Here is a 14,106-nt window from a genome sequence, read left to right on the forward strand (position 1 = left end):
CAGCCATGTCATTGAGACCCTGACAGAAGACTCTGAGCAAGATGTTCTCTGAAGGTCCCAGTCCTAAGCAGCATTCTCTTACCCTTGTGGAACTGAGCTCAGCAGGATGGGGCCAGTGGGACTTGGAAAAACAGACCAAGGGAGTCTTTTGTTAGGGTTGGTACCTGCTGAACTGGCATGAGGGGGAAATATTGGCCCCTGTTCCAAAGCCACACAGTTCAGTGACTATCTGAGTGTCCGCTTATCACAGGTCTCTGTTGGGTATATCTGAGAGTCCTTTGTGCCAAACTGAAGCTTGGCAGAGTGGTGTTATTAGTATTTGGAGGGCTGGGATGGACTTTTGCAACCGAAAAATTTTTCTGGCTTATAAGCTGCCACTCTTGGGTACAGGGGCCCACCCTCTCTGCATCTCTGCCATTCTTACTAGTCTCTATGTAGCTTCTTCTATAAATCCTTGGATATAATCCTCCTGTTGAACTGACCTTTCAGGTTGAGTGCTCCATAATTTACCTATAAATCTGATTTGACTCTGGGAATATGTGTGCATAGCTTCAACCTACTCTGTAGCCATCTTGGAGATCCCCTTTTGCTATTTTTAGATGTAGGCTGTTCTGCCATTTGAGAGGATAAGCTCCCAGTGAAGCCTCTCCCACCCCCTGCCACCTGTGTTTTCCTGTTCAAGCCAACCCCAAAGTCAGTGCCTCTATGACTTTTACAAGCTCATGTAATTTTCTGCGCCATCACTCAGTAGGCTGAAATAGGGGAGAAAGAATTTAATATCTTGCTAATAAGAATACACTGGTTGCTATATTTTTGAGTCTAATATGGAAATCATAATAACGTCAATTTTTTTTTCCATAAGCAAGATTGTTAGATAGGTAGCTGAAGGTTTTTAAATGCTGATGGTTATATCTATAGATTAGCTATCCTATTAGTTTAATTGTGTTTTTGTAGGTTTATCTTAAACCATTACAAATGACAAGATAGATAAGAAAAAATGTATTTTTTATTTCTAATAATCAAATTACTAATGAAACTCTTGAACATATTACAGTTGGAAATCAGGGGTTGCCTATCAGTAATACCACAGAATTAGACTTTGACAAGGAACAAGATGGAGTACACAAATAATGTTTTCCAACAACTAAAATTATTTGTTTTATAGTCACCATGCTGTAAACTATATCCCTACAAATTATTTATCTGATAACTAGAAGTTTTTACCTTTAGACCACCTTTACCCATTTTTTCCACCCTCAACCTCCTGCCTCTGATAACCAAAAATCTGATGTCTGTATGTACCATATTTTTTTTTCATATTTTATATCTAAGTGAGACCATATAGTACAGTGATACCTCGGTTCTCGAACGCCTTGACTTTCGACCAAATCGGTATTTGACCAGGAGATTCGAGAAACTTTTGTCTTGGAATCCGAACAAATATTTGGAACTCGAACCTCCGAGATGAGCCGAGTTGAGCCGAATGGCGTTCATTCGGCCCAGCGCGCCTTGCTTGCGCCATCAGTGTGAGTGCAGAGAGAGAGTCACGCTTTGTGGAGAGAGTCACGCTTTGTGGAGAGAGTCACGCTTTACACTGAATTTAACCCTTAGACATACTGTACACTTTTATTTCTTGTTGAGACTTATGTTTTTCTACATATTATATACAAATTAGGCCAGTAAATAGGCATTTTCTGGGGCTTGGAACGAATTAATCCAGTTTCCATTATTTCCTATTGGGTTTCATTGCTTCGGTTCTCGAACAATTTGGTTCTCGACCGTCCTCCTGGAACGAATTATGTTCGAGAACCAAAGTATCACTGTATTTGTCTTTCTCTGTCTGTCTTATATCATTTAACACAATGTCCATCTAAATGGCAAGATTTCCTTTTTATGGAAAAATTATATATATACCTATATATAGATATATCTATAGATCTATATATATTCACGTTTTCTTCTTTTGTTCATCTGTTGATGGACACGTAAATTGTTTCCCTGTCTTAGCTATTGTAAATAATGGTGCAATGAACATGGAGATGCAGATATCTTCCAAGATAGTTTTTTTGTTTTGTTTTGTTTTGTTTTCTTTGGATAAATACCCAAATGTAGAATTGCTGGATGATATGATAATTCTATTTTAAATATTATGAAGAACCTCTATAATGGCTACACCAATTTATATTCCCACCAACAGTGCACAAGGGTTTCCTTTTCTTTTTCTTATTCTTTTCTGTTTTTTGTTTGTTTGTTTGTTTTTTATCTTTCAACAAACATTTGTTGAGCAGCCACATCTGCCAGGTCCTAGGATCGACACAGTCCCTGTCCTCGTGAGCTTAGATCCTGGCAGAAGCCCAGTGGGAAGGCATAAGGTAGGGGGATGGGGTAGTGGGATGTACAAAAATCAAGAAGCTTCCTTTTCTTGAGCAGAGGCCCAGGCATGTGAGGAGTGGTGGCCTAAGTCTGTCATTCCCTCTCAGCTAAAGAGGACTAGAGTCTCCCTGCCTAGAGTTCATGCAGACATTCCTTTCTTGGTTCACTCCTTGACAAAGATGTATGAATGCCTACCGTGTGTAGGGAGTTTAGGTGTGTGAGCTAGGCTGGCCAGCAGGATGGAGAAGGAAGCAGAAGTAGAGCGTGGATGTTGGCCACAAGGTTACAAGAGGATGGTGACCTGCGGCTGTCCTAACAGGTATGAAGTAACATCTCATTGTGGTTTTAATTGCATTTTCTTGGTTAGTAATATTAAGCACCTTTACATGTACCTACTACCTATTAGATATCTTTTTGGAAAAATGTCTATTCACTTCCTCTGCCCATTTTTTAATCAGATTTTGTTGTTGTTGTTGTTGTTGTTGTTACTGAGACATATAAGTTCCTTTTATATTTTGGATATTAATCTCTTATTGGATATATAATTTGAAAATATTTTCTTCTATTCCATACGTTGCCCTTTCATTTTTTTTTTTTTTCATTTTGATGATGGCTTCATTTGCTGTACAGAAGCTTTTTACCTTGATGCATTCCCACTTATTTTTGCTTGTTTATTTGTTTTGTTTTGCTTCTGGTATCAAATCCAAATTAATCATCGTCAAGAACATTGTCAAAGAGTTTACCCCCTATGTTTTCTTCGAGTAATCATATGGTATCAGGTCTTGTGTTCAAATCTTTAATCCATTTGAGTTGATTTTTGTGAATAGTGAAATATATTGTTTCAGTTTCTTTCTTTTTTTTCTTTTGCATGTGACTATCCAGTTTCCCTGACACCACTTATTAAAGAAATTATTCTTTTTGCATTGTGTATTATTGTCCTTTATTGTAAATTAATTGACCATATATATGTGGCTTTATTTCTGTGATCTCTATTCTGTTTTATTGATCCATGTGTCTGTTTTGATTCCACTACCAAACAATTTTGATTATGAAATTATTGTTTTAAACACTAAAATATTAGGGGGCAGACTGTTTAAGGTAAAAATCAATCACATATTTATCATATATGTTTTACTTCCCCAACTTCTAAAGCCTAATTTATACTTTCTTTATAATTTAAGATCATAATTATGGATTTTTTTCTTATGTGCTACCATGCTAGGAGATCTGCTAGTCAGCCTATCTCCTCTTTGTATATCCAGCAGACAATGGTAACTTTTGCTCTCTCTGTGACTGCTTCTAATAATGTCCATTGTTTTCCACTTACTTGCTTCCTATTTGCAATCTCCTATTTATCCAGAATATCCTGATGAGGCTCCATAACCCTCTAACATGTCCATTCAGGCAAAGACTCAGATTCATCCCAAATAGACCATTTATTAACTCATTTCTTCCACTCATCTATATTTTTCATACAATGGATATGTATTTATAACTATGCAGCATGTTGGGATGTAGTAACAGATAACACAGAAATGGATCCCGTCTTCAGGGGCCTCACAGGCCTTACAGATAACTACATTATTTTGTGTAATATCACGGGGGAAATAAAGCTTTCTGTGTGAGCACAGAGGGGAAACACTTAACTAAGACCTGTGGATCAGGAACCACTTTCTGAAGAAAATGGCATAGCTTAAGGATGCACATAGATAGCTAAGAGAACATCGCTTAGGCAATCTTCAAACAAAGAGACAATTTATTTCCAGAAATAAACACTTCTATTACCAAAAAGCCTTCCTTCTTTAGTATTTTAGTACTCCAGGAAGAAATAAAACTCAGTTTTGTTTGATCTCCTCTGTGATCCACTGATTTTCAAAAATTAGAGGTGGCCCTCAAAGACAAGGCACTCACTCCATGATCTATAGAGCTTGAGGGTTCTGAAGCTGCTGAAGGCCTCAAAAGCTCAAACAGCTTTCCCTGGTGAAGCCACTCATAGTTCATATGATATCTGCAACTATGAAAAGGGAAAAAATGCTTTTAGTACTCTTGGTCATTGATGATGAACACTCTTATCTCGAGTGACTAAAACCATAGCCAATATTTGTGTAGACATTTGACAAATTGTCCTCATACGAATCATTTCAGTTCATTGTAATTATTCAAAATGTTTCTAAGGCAATATATATTCCTTTATTCTTATACATTCCTTCCATGTACCTTTTTAATGCTTTTCAGAACTCTTCTCTAAGAAGTGTGCCAAGTGACACGGATCTCAAGCTGGTTAAATGTTAGAGTAATGCTTTAGTCATAACCTGAAAAAATACATTATATGATTTTAGTCCAGGGACATGTGAACAGTCTTTTAGGTTTTCAGGCTGATTTACTTATTTCTGGAGTTAGAAGTTATTTCTGAGCAATATTAATAGCCAGAAATCAAAAAGTCATATAATTCAAAATTGTTGACAAAGTAACCAAATATTGTCTTACTGGAATACAGACATTTCTAAACTTATATTTTCAAGGGTCTACTAGACATATTCATTTAGAAATAATATTTACAGGGCAGAAAATATATTCAAAACAAAATTTTGACATTTTCTTTTAAACATGCTACTTTTGGTATAATCCTTTTCTTAGTTAAGGCATAACCATCACTGGGTCTCGCAAACAGAAACCTTAGAGACATCCACAATCTTTCCTTTTCTTTATTACCAATATTGACTCAGCCATCAAATCCAGTTAGTTCTATCTCAGAAGTATCTTTCAGAATCATTTTCCTTCTAAATTGCCACAATATTAGTTTAAAACCTTATTGTCTCCTATCTAGAGAATTTCAAAGCCGAACTGGTCTTTCTCACTCTATTCCATCATAAACTCAGCTACTAGAGAGGTCTTTCCAGGGTTTTATTTCGGTCATGTTGTTATTAGTCTTAATCTTTCAATGACTCCTCCCTAATTGGGGATGGCATACAAGGCAGTTTTATATCTTCCATCCCAACCCTTATTACATTCCCTCACATACCAAACATGCACCCACAACCTAAGCAACACATAATATTTAATGCCTCCATTTCCGTATACCTTGTGCTCTTGCTGGCTAAAATGATCAGCTCCAAGTGCCAGCTACATCATTCGTGGGACCCAGTGAAAAATAAAAATATGTGACTTCTTGTTCAAAAAGCAAGCAAGAAGTGCCATTAAAGGTACATATAAACATTTTTTGCTTCTTCCATGGTCTCTCTTATCCTCTCATGGTATTTTGAACTTTCTATGTAATATCATTGTATGAAAAATTCACATTATTTGTCTGAATTTTAACATTCAATTTTTTAATGTGTGTTACCAGTTTCAAATGCAAAGTCCAGTAACGCTGACACCTCTTTCCCCATCTGGCTAACTCCTACCTCATGCTTTGAAACTCAGCACAATTATTATCCTCTCTGTGAATTCTTCTCAAAGACTGTTTTCCTATGCTTCATAACCCTTTGCACTTTTTCCTAAGAGGATACCCAGGCTTTGGAACCAGACAAATAGGTTTGAATCCAAACTATCTCTGTGACATCAGACACAATATTTAATTATGCTGAGCCTTAATTTCCTTACTTGAAATGTAGATAATAGTATCCATTTCAAATGATTGGTATGAAGCTTAAAATCATTGAAATATTTTGAACAATGCCCATCACATAGAAAGCACCCAATAAATGACAGCTTTTATTGTCATTATCAGCAGGTGTCAGTATGTTAGTATTATTATTATTATTTTTAATCCTCACCAGAGGATATGTTTTTTCATTGATTCTAGAGAGAGAGAGAAAGGGAGAGGAAGAAAGAAGGAAAGAGAGAAACATCAATGTGAGAGAGAAACATTAATCGATTGCCTCCTGTATACGTCCTGACCAGGGATCAAATCTGCAATCTAGGTATGTGCCCTTACAGGGAAACTAACCCATGTCCCTTCAGTGCATACGATGACACTCTAATCACTGCGCAACACTGGCCAGGGCTAGAATTATTTTCCTGTTGTATTCATCTCCCCACTAGACTAGAGATCAGTTATACACTGTAGCTCACCCAATATCTAACATAGCTCTTAGAAAACTCAGTAAAATTATGCTGAATGAATGAACTGATGCTTTTATTGAGTGCTTAGCACAGCACCTGACACACAGCATTCTTTTATTGTTTGTTGTATTTTGTGTGAAAGAATGTTTGAATGTTTTAACCACCTTGACATGCAGTCCAGCTGAATCTGATATTGACTACTGCAAATATACAGTAAATAATTGTCTCCTGCTAAAAACAAATATTTTTTCTAGAACTCATACAAATATTTATTCATGTACTTCCGAGATTCAGTTAAAATCAGAGTTCTTAGTTGTAACCAAAATCAGGAAGCAAGGGATTTAAGTGAAGGTATTGAGAGAAAGGAATTTCCCAATTTCTTTCTTTTTTTTTTTTTTTGGTTAATCGTCACCCGAGAATATTTTTTTCATTGATTTTTAGACAGAGTGGGAGGGAGGGAGGGAGGGAGAGAGAGAGAGAGAGAGAGAGAGAGAGAGAGAGAGAGAGAGAAACATCAGTGTGAGAGAGACACATTGACTGGTTGCCTCCCACATGACCCCAACTGGGGCTGGGGATCGAACCTGCAACCCAGGTATGTGTCCAGGAATTGAACCTGCAACCCCTCAGTCCACAGGCCGATACTCCAACTGCTGAGTCAAACCAGCCATGGCACACTCGAATTTTTAAAAGAAAAATAATGGAGAGAGAAGACACTTAAATATTTTAGTCATTCCTGGTTTAGACCTTGAGAATGCTGGAGTTTGTAAAGGATTCCTGAGTTAGGCCAAGATGGGTTTTTGTTTTAAATATCCAATGATAAAATGGAAGGCTTTATTTTTGCTTTTCTTGTTGAAGCTAGCTCTTAGAGTCCCACAGTAAAATAAACAGAGAGTACAAACCATCCATCTGAATTTCAAGTTGTCAGTGTTCTTGTTATGCTCAAGTAGCAATTGAAAATGTTGATGGATCCCTGGCCGGTTTGGCTCAGCAGTTAGAACGTAGGGCTGCAGACCAGAGAGACCCAGGTTTGATTCCCGCTAAGGGCATGTACCGCGGTTGCAGTTTGTCCCTGGCCCCGGTTGGAGTCATGCGGGTGGCAACAAATTGATGTGTCTCTCTCGCATCGATGTTTCTCTTTCTGTCTCTTCCTCCCTCTCTCTCTCCCGCTTTTGGGTGAGGATAAAAAAAATGTCCTTGGGTAAGGATTTAAAAAAAAGAAAATGTTGATGGAATGACACCTGAGGTACTGTCACAGTGCAGCCAACTTTTCAACACACCTAGAATGTCATTCCAGGCCCATCTGTGTCACTAATCTGTGACCTATCAGCATGAAGCCTCTGGGCGTAAGTCTAGCAATTCTCAGTGCTGATTGTGAGAAAGGACAATACTATTTCCTCCTATGATTAAACTTGCAGTTATTTTACACTGGAATAATCTAAGAAGTAAAAGTAAAATTTAATGGTAGGCATTTCATGGAGAATTTGGAGAGAGTCAACCGCCTGCATTTTCATTAACATTCTACAACTATAATCTTTCCCTCAAAACCTGACTAATACTAGCTTGGTGAGTATGTCATTGATTTCTAATTTACTCTTCCAAGAAGAATTGTAAAGGTCAAACTACTGACAAATGACACGGAGGGAATTAATACACTTTACAGAAAAAAATCTGTTGTTAATTTCTTATTAGCTTGCTACTGATAAATATTGACAGGCCAGGATATGAAACACAAATATCTCATCCTTACCTAATCAAATCACTTATAGCTAATACTTTTTTTTGCTGAGTTTTTTAAATACTTTTAGTATGAGCAAATTAGGATCATCAGTGAGCAATCACTGGTTCTTAAATATAAAGTTCAAATTAGTTAATTAATAAGAACACCAACATTGTCTTTGTGTAACTCCCATGTGAATCAGGCTCTCAGAAAACATAATGAACAATGTTTCTCGCTAGGCCGGTGTGGCTCAGTGGTTGAGCATGGACCCATGCACCAAGAGGTCATTGGTTCAATTCCCAGTCAGGGCACATGCCCAGGTTGAGGGCTCAATCCCCAGTAGAGGGCATGCAGGGGGCAGCCAATCGATTTCCTCTCTGTCATCAATGTTTCTCTCTCTCCTTCCCCTTACTCTAAAATCAATAAAGAAAAATATTTTTTAAAAAGTTATGTTTCTCAGTGGTACTTCTTTCTGGGTGAATATTTCCCTATATGCGATAAAGCCTCCATTAATGGATATATAGAAAAGTAAAGTGAATATCTGTTACTGCAGTCCAGAAAGATCATTTGCAGAGACTCTAAGGCACGATAGCAACTTTCATGTCATAAAAGCATAACTTCATAAGGGCCTTCAGCACAGACTCACGTATTCTGCAATTTAATTTTTACAACATTCCTGTGTAACATGGTCTGTCTCACGATGCCTAATGACAAATTGCAGCTCTGAATCGCTACTGAGTGCATTTAGATGTATTTTTCTATAAAGAAGTAATTTCTTCACAAGACAACAATATTCAGTGAAAAACAGGACAAAGCACATTGCTTTTATCCAGTGCTCAATGATTCTAAATTGGAAATTAAAATGGCTCCAGTTGTGTACCAATTAAAAACCATTGTATTACCCTGGCTGGTTTGGCTCAGCGGTTAGAGCGTCGGCCTGCGGTCCAGAGAGACCCGGGTTCGGTTCCCGCTGAGGGCGCGTACCTTGGTTGCAGTTTGTCCCCGGCCCTGGTCGGCTGTGCGGGTGGCAGCCACTCGATGTGTCCCTTTCACGTCGATGTTTCTCTCTCTCTCTCTGTTCCTCTCTCTCCCTCCCACTCTACCTGAACAAAAAATGGAAAAATGTCCTTGGGTGAGGATGAAAAAAAAAAAAGAAGAAATGGGAATAAAATAAAATATTAAAAAAAAACCCATTGTATTTAGTTAATACTAGTTTTCTCTAACTAAAAGGTTAAAAGTTACCATTATTATCATCATCAGGACAGACTTATTGGAACTACATGTTATCTAATGTAGTTACTAAAACAAACTTTGGTTGGTAATTGGTGTAGAAGATGTATGGAAGCTCACATGATTAGACTCTCCAAATACATGCTCTATTTTGACTGTGTGGAGTAGAACAACGTATATATGATTTTACATCAACAGCTCTCAAATGTATGTAAGTGGATTAATGCCATACGTATTGTGTGAATCCAGCAATGTTTTGAAAAACAGTCACTGTAACACATTTTAGAATGTAGCCATAACAACCTAATGAAAAATTATGGCTAAATACCAATTATATCCTTATACAGAAAATACAGATGTTTCTAAAACAGAAAGAAATAACAGATTTGCTTAAATATGTACAAATGTACATGAATACCTGTATATATGCAGAATATTGTGCTTGTAGTTATACTGCATATAAGTGAGTGTTACTCTATTCCATGCATTCAAAATAGAACATGTATTTGGAGGGTATACTCAAGTGAGCTTTCATACATCTTCTACACCAATTACCAATCAAAATTTCCTTTAGTAACTATTTTATTTTTAATTTTTTTTCTTTATTGATTTCAGAGAGAGAGGAAGGGAGAGAGAGATAGAAACATCGATGAGAGAGAACATCGATTGGCCGCCTCCTGCATGCCCCCCACTGGGGATCAGGCCCACAACCTGGGCATGTGCCCTGACTAGGAATCAATCTGGTGACCTCTTTGTGCATAGTTCGACGTTCAACCACTGAGTCACACCAGCTGGGCTAGAGATGCCTTTTTAAAAAGTGTCTGGCCCTGACCGGTTTGGCTCAGCGGTAAGAGTGTCGGCCTGTGGTCCCGAGAGACCCGGGTTCGGTTCCCGCTAAGGGCACGTACCTCAGTTGCAGTTTGTCCCCGGCCCTGGTTGGGTTGTGCGGGTGGCAACTACTCGATGTGTCCCTTTCACATCGATGTTTCTACCTCTCTCTCTCTCTCTCCCTCCCACTCTATCTGAACAAAATATCAAAAAAATGTCCTTGGGTGAGGATAAAAAAAAAAAATAAATAAATAAATAAATAAATAAATAAATAAATAAATAAATAAATAGTATCTGAACATTTTAATGCTTTAAGTTGTTAACCACTATTATATACAGAGCCAGATTTATTCTATACACTTTTGACTAGCTCTCAGTCATTTAGGAACATGTGTCCCTGTGATGTAACTTTCACAAGTGACTCTTAGATTTTTTTCCCCTTAGGTGAGCAAGGACAACTCCAAGGGACTGAAGTTGGGTATTTCCCTTCTCTCAGGTCAGTTAAACTCTGGCAAAAATAAGTGGGCTAATCAATAGTGAGTAGTTTCTTTTAAAGATGTGTCATGATTAAGGAAAACAGAATGCTGTGAATGTTTTTCAAAATTGTTATTTTTCCCCTCTCTGTGCCAGAAACATGAGATGATTTTTCTCCAAATTTTGCCCTGAGGACTTTGCAGATCTCTTGGAGATCAAACATAAAACACTTTGGGAGCCTCACTAAGACTGGCCACATTAAGATTTTAATTCACAAGCTAGTGTACGCTGAGCCTCAAGTAATTCATCAAGTGTTTCAACCTGTACTGGCTCCTGTGGTTGAGTTCTGCTACTGGTAAGTTGTGATTTTCAGGATCCATCTCTCCAATTTTCCTGGCAGTTGTTTGCTTTCTGACCTCAGTTTTGTGATGGATATAAGAAAAGTGAATAATTTTAAGGTCACTTCTTTTCTTGTTGTAAGGACAACCATAATAACATGGAAACTCTTTACATGTCAGAACAGAAACCAGAAGGTTCCTTATATGTACTGTTTTGGAACCTTCTTCATTCACACAATAATACATATCATCATTTTTTTTTACAATACAATATGTTTTTAATGAGTACATTGCATTCCACTGTTCAGACATAATAATTCAACTAAGGACATATTGTTAGACATTTAGCTTTAATAAAATAATATTGTTTTGAGCAAGATGGCAGAATAAGAAGTCCACTCCTCATATTCCCTCACAGCAACAATAATTTAGCAGCCATCCAAAGACAAAAGTGCTTTTGTGGAAGAGTCTGAATCCACATATGTAGTTGTGAAACACTGATTCAACCCACCACCAAGAAGGAAAATTTTAGAAGGCAGACCATGCCAAGGTGGCAGGCTGTCTGAATGGTCCTGGCTAAAGAACCAGAAACTCTGTGAACTTAGCTACAGCCCCTTTTTGCTGTGGCCCTGCCACCAGCAAATTTTGCCAAGAAGCCAGGGAGAAGCCACACCCACCCATGCCTTGGTTAACAGGCCAGTTGAATTCAAGCCTGGCCCCTGGAGACTGCAGTGGCTTGTGACTTGGCTCCAGCCCATTCAGCATTGTCCACAGTATTCTTGCCCACCTAGGGACCCAGAAGAAGACATGACCATCCATGCCTCCGGTGGCAGGTCTGGAAATCTTTTTCAGACTGGGTACACTGATATGGCCCTGTGACTTGGCTCTAGCCCCACTAAGCTGTGGTCTTGGAGCAGTCTTGCTCACTAAGGACTCAGCAGGATATATACTCATTCATTTCCCAGGAGGCAATCATACTGACCTTGGTCTGCTTACAGATCTTAAAGCATACATGTGACCTGGCTCCATGCCCTCTTAGTCATATAATACAGGGAGAGTCTTACCTGCCCCAGGACCTGACAGAAGACATGTCTGTCTGTAACCCTGGAGAAAAGACTGAAAACCTCAGTTCTGATTGTTGTCCCTGAAGTAGCATGGTGACTTGGTTCCAGTCCTTCTTAGCTGTCATCTGTGTATAGTCCTTCTCACTCAGAGATCTGCTCAGTGACCCAGTAGGAGTGCTCCCACATATTCTATGGTAGACACACCTATCTAAACACTTGGTAATAAGTCTGCCATCTGTGGATACAACTGTGACCCTGAAGTAAATTTTGATTAGCACCAGCCCTACTGACCAAAGTCCCAGAGGTATTTTTGTTCACCCTGGGACCAGACAGGATCCAAGAGCTCCTGATACTCAGGAAACAGCCCAAACAATCACAGACCTATTATAGATGTAGGGAGACCCATGAGAACCAACTGAAACCTTGTTCTACTATGATACTGCAGGCAATCCTGTCAGTTCAGGAGGTCTTTACCCGCTGAAACTAGTCTGTAAATATGGGAAAGTATGTTTTATCCTTCAAATGCACACACCAACACAAGACTGCTTGGATAAAAAGGATAAGGCAAACATAATACCACCAAAAAACATTAATAAATTCTCAGTAACAAACTCTAAAAAATGGTGATCTACAAATTGCTTAACAAGGAATTCAAAATAATCATCTTAAAAGATCTCAATGAAATGTAAGACAACTTCAATAGACAACCAAATGAAATCTGGAAACCAATGCATGAACAAAATGAGAAGTTAAATAATGAAATGAAAATCATAAAAACAAACAAACAGAAATTCTAAAATTGAAGGATATAATGACTGAAATTTAAGAAAAATTTTAATACAAAGTTTCAAAACCAGACGCTACCATGCAGATAAAATAAGCGGTGAACTCTAAAACATTATTTGAAATTAGCCAGTTAGAGGAACAAAAACAACAAAAAATTTAAAAAGTGTGAAGAAAGCATACAGGACTTAAGGGACATCACCAAATGAATGAATGTATGCCACATGGGAGTCCCAGAAGTAGAATTTGTAAAGTGACAGAAAACTTATTTAAAGAAATAATGACTAAATATTTTCCAAAGCAGCAAGAGAAAGATAGTTACCTACAATGGAGCTTCCATTAGAATGTCAACTGATTTCTCAAAAGAAACATTTTAAGCAAGAAGGGATTATCATAAAATATTCAAAGTGATGAAATGCAAGGACCTACAACCAAGAATAATTTATCTAACAAGGCTATCATTTAAAATTGGAGGAGAAATAAAGAGCTTCCCAGACAATAAAAAGCTAAAGGAGTTTGTTACCACCAAACCAGTATTGCAAAAAATGTCAAAGGACCTGCTTGAAGGAGGAGGAGGAGTAGGAGGAGGAGGAGGAGGAGGAGGAGGAGGAGGAGAGGGAGAAAACAGAATAATGTAGTTAAAAGAACAAAATGACAATAAATACACACCTATCAAAAATTACTTTAAAAGTAAGTGGCTTAAATATTCCAATTAAAAGACATAAGGTAGTTGAATGTATAAGGAAAAAAAGAACCATATATATGCTGTCTACAAGAGACCCATCTCAGAACAAAAGATGCACACAGACTCAAAGTAAAGGGATGAAAAAAAAAATCATGTAAATTAAAAATAAATTGGGGTAGCAGTACTTATGTCTGACAAAATAGACTTGCAATCAAAGGCTATAGTAAGAGACAAAGAAGGATAATTATAAAGGGAGCAATACAAAAGGATATAACCCTTATAAAGATATACACTCAACATAGAATCACCTAAATATGTAAAGCAAATATTGATGAACATAAAGGGAGAGATTGACAGAAATACAGTCATATTAAGAGGTTTTAACTACCCATTGACATCAATGGATAGCACTTCAAGACATAAAATCAACAAGAAAACAGCAGTCTTAAATGGCACACTAGATCAAATGGATTTAATTAAAATCTTCAGAACATTTCACCCCAAAGCAGTAGACTATACATTCTTTACAAATGGGCATGCAACATTTTC

This window comes from Molossus molossus, unplaced genomic scaffold (assembly GCF_014108415.1).
Source record: "Molossus molossus isolate mMolMol1 unplaced genomic scaffold, mMolMol1.p scaffold_m16_p_2, whole genome shotgun sequence".
In the NCBI taxonomy this organism is placed as follows: domain Eukaryota; kingdom Metazoa; phylum Chordata; class Mammalia; order Chiroptera; family Molossidae; genus Molossus; species Molossus molossus.